This window comes from Henckelia pumila, chromosome 1 (assembly GCF_033568475.1).
Source record: "Henckelia pumila isolate YLH828 chromosome 1, ASM3356847v2, whole genome shotgun sequence".
Taxonomy (NCBI): Eukaryota; Viridiplantae; Streptophyta; class Magnoliopsida; order Lamiales; family Gesneriaceae; genus Henckelia; species Henckelia pumila.
Window position 1 is genome coordinate 153,986,967 of NC_133120.1, and position 3,874 is coordinate 153,990,840.

At 34.0% G+C, this 3,874-nt stretch overlaps 1 long non-coding RNA gene across 2 annotated transcripts; it reads left to right on the forward strand.

The window, feature by feature from the left end:
- The first annotated feature begins 295 nt into the window (after positions 1-295).
- LOC140876169 (uncharacterized) lies at positions 296-2,586 on the forward strand. Of its 2 annotated transcripts, XR_012148694.1 has the most exons (4): positions 296-742; positions 814-975; positions 1,658-1,743; positions 2,347-2,586. It is a non-coding gene; the product is annotated as an uncharacterized lncRNA (long non-coding RNA). The 2 variants fall into 2 exon arrangements; XR_012148693.1 differs by having other exon boundaries at positions 296-975.
- Positions 2,587-3,874: the final 1,288 nt, after the last annotated feature.

The following is a 3,874-nucleotide window of genomic DNA, read 5'->3' on the forward strand; positions in this document are numbered from 1 at the left end:
TTATGCATGGAATCGCTCCACTGTATATACCTAAAGGAAAAATAACGTCCATGAAATGTAAATTAATGTACTAAATACAATAGTAAATGAAAAGAATATATAAATATGAATTATTACTGCAAAAAAACCTTACCAAAAGAGCAAATGTAAATACAGTTAAATATAGAGGTTTAGTGGATAAAAATTGACTTTTTGTTTTTCCCATGGAACATTTATGACTTGCTAGTGCAGCTGCTCCCCATGCGTAATTGTTTATTTTTCTTAAATCTTGTAGTGGCAAGTACATTGTGGAGATTGTCCTCGAGGCATTGGAAAGAATAACTTGTCCCAACAAATACAATATGTAAGATTTTACATAAGGCTGCAAGTGTAACTCACTGCATTCGGTTGGGACCTAAGTTCAGTAGGAAGTTGATGATTTGTCAGAGCTACGCGATGTACGCTGTTCTTTGTTCTCTGCTCCATGTGATTCGAAACAAAGAATTGGGGAAAGAAGACTTTTTCTGCAAGTTTTTTACTGTATTATTATTTGATGGTCAATTGGGTTAGCACTATATATCATACATTTCGGCATGAATTTCAAAAATTAACCTCTGTTTAAATTTGTTCACAGAGATGTGATATTTACATGGACCCAGGTAAAGTTCAATGCGGTTGAGGGGTTACACGGTTTAAAGTCGATGGTTTGAGTTATGTCAGGGATACAGCAAAAGCAGCCTTGAATGCCTACAATGAGGAAAAAGTAGACATATTATTTAATAGCCTTGATTGCTTAAGATGCGTAATGATTTCGTTCATTTGGGTTGGTTGCAGCAAAAGAATTTTTATCTTGAGAAGGTTGCCAAGCTTAATTCAATTTCCATGTATTTCTACTTGACATTTTGGGCACGGAGTGCTGAAAGTCACGATCGCCGTCTTTTTTGAGCTGTTGTTGTTCCGGTGCATTGGAATAAGGTTTTGTTTTGTGAGATCAAGGTCGTCATTTTTCTAGTTTATTTGTTGCTGTTTCAATTGAGTTAAATTCCATTTTTGCTCCTGGTTTATTTGAATGTTTAATGGTATGTCTTGTGCTTATGGTGATGCCAAATGAAACTTGCTGTTTTACCGTCTTGAAAAGCCCGTCTTCGTTATAGCCACCTAAACGTGATAGGCATGCAAATTCAAACCTAGTTGAAGTTAAATAAAACCCTTGAATCTGTTCATTATTAAATTTGGATTTACTCGTTCATTTTTGCTTTTGAACCAGCGATTCTTCACTTGTTTTATTTGCACGATAGCTATGTGAAATTATCAATCGCGAGTCCAAGTCGATAACTATAAGATATGAAATTGAGAGGGTTAACATAGAAGACAAAGCATAGGTGTGCGTCATTCTGATCGGCAAGTTCCAGATGTTGTAATCAAATGGAGCGGTATTCTTGCTGTAGGGTGTTTTTATGTAAATGCTTGAATATTCTTCGATTGTGGATTGATGCTGCACTATTAGCATAAGCGAAATCTTCAACCATATATCAAAGCCATGAGTTTTAGAGTAGGTTTGAATAGGCAAAAGTGGAATATGATCTTCTCATCAATTGGTTATACTTTATTTAATCAATGTTTATATTTTTGTTGGCATACGAGATTTGAATGTTAGCTTTTGTTATATACTCTTTAGGATGACGAAGAAATTACGGTTCCAGCTGGGCATTAAGAGTATAGTGTCCAAATCGAAAACGAGGAGGATCTGTATGCTGACACATGGTACCGTATTGTGTTCCTCTTTTATTCTTTTGTCATTAGTTGAGTATTTATGTATTCTAGCTTTGAGATTTTCTATTTTTCTTACTTGGAAAATCATATTGTGTGTGTAGTTTTCGTGGTCATTAGTTATGTGATGTTTGCGGTTTCCGTTTGTTGAGTATTTTTATGTTCCGCCTTTAAGATTGGCGTAGTCGGAAAGTCGTATGCAAAACTATCTATTACTATGTTATATGTTGTTTGCCCTTGGTTGAATGTTTATATGAAATCCTAGCTTTTAAGATTGTCTTTGCTGGAAAGTCGTGTATTATATTCATTGCTTTGTTATGCGATTGATTGCGACTCACAATCTAAGAAAGGTTGGGAAATTTGTGTGCAAATATCTGTTTTGGGGACCATGATTGTGCTACCTATTTTGCCTGCGGTGATGTTCATTGATAGTATGAGCGGTGATGTTCGATGGAGTGTTTCGATTTTCATCACAAGTGAGCTCTTTTAATTTAGTTTAACGTCTGTTTTCTAATCAAATGTGTTCACATTATTGTGGATGTTTTCGTGTCTGCGCAACATTTTCTTACTGACTTTTTTTGGGTCAAATGTGCAAAGGAGTGGAAGTGACCTCTCTGAAGGCTCTGCTGGTAGTTTAATTGATGTCAACTTTTTGCTCAGCTATCGAGATTATGCAAAACTGGCCTTGATGAGTTGTTTTTATGTCGCAGAGGATAGTTTGTAATGAGAAAGTTAGACTAAAAATTAGTGGCTTTCAAACATCTGAGGTTGCATTATATTATAACCTTATTTCAATATTGTGAAATGTATATCCTACGCATATACTATATTATGGTTCAACTTGTTGTACAGGGGTCAAACTGTGTTACATCTTTACCTGGGGAAAATCCCAGAGAATGCTAATACATAATGTTTCATTCAACTCCTGCACACGTATTGAAGACTGCCATATAACATTTCATGTTCAAACAGGATGTCAGGAACACAGGAATCCCATAAAAATCTAAACAAACAAGAGATTGCATTCAAATGTTGGATGAAAAATTTTCGTATTTCACTTTAAATAGCTATATAATTTCACGAGATTGCCTTAACACCATTGACAAATCGGAAATCGTGTACTGAACAACGGTTTTGGAATGAAATCCTCAAGTTGGATCATTGTCTCGAATGCCCAGCACGCGTAGTAAATGTCCGAATGACCGTTTACCCATTGCGTTTGTAAACAAGTCGGCCAGTTGTGCATGAGTCGGGACATGAGCTGGTGCGATCGTACCATCCAGAAAAAAAGTGGCTACAGATCGATACTCCGCCTCAACCGAAGAACGAGAGACGATGTGTTGCTTCTTAGTTTCCTAGAGATTGGTGATTTCCCAAGAAAAATAAACTCTCACAACTATCAACAATTGTCTAAAAATAATGTACATCACAAAATGTTGGAGTTTTATATGGATCCAATAAATCGCAATGAATCGTCTCAAAATTATTAAAAATCTTATTACTACTTGACACAAATTCTCGACATTTTTTTTGCTAACAAACGGACATCACATCTTTAAAAAAATTAGATAACTGAAATTCAGCTCTTCAATCCTTTAAAAAATTATTAAACATATTATAACTACTTGACACAAATTCGGCTCTTCAATCCATTTGTGACACTGAAATCATTTCATCCTTGCCATTTAATCTTCCTTCATTTCTTTCTTTTTGTGTGTTCAAGAGATTCAACAACAATCTCCATTGTTCACTGCTCCGTATGCTCAACCGTTGTTGTCTTCTTCGTTTAAAAAAATAAAATTATAACTTTTTTGATATATTACTTCTAAATAAAACTAAAATAATTAGATAACTTATTTGATATTGATTATTGACTATTTATATATATTAGCGTCTCGCACACGCAATGCGTGTGTTTATCATATTAAAAAATAATTTATGATACAAGTTGTTATTTTTTTTCTAAAAAAATTAATAATTCAATCTCAAACAGGTAATATGTGTGAGAGTTAGATTTTTGAATTTTAAAATTAAAATATGTCAAACATGAAGTATGAAATGGTGAAAAGTTGTATGAAAATAAATTGAAATTGTTAAATAGATTTTTTATTTATTTATTGGATAG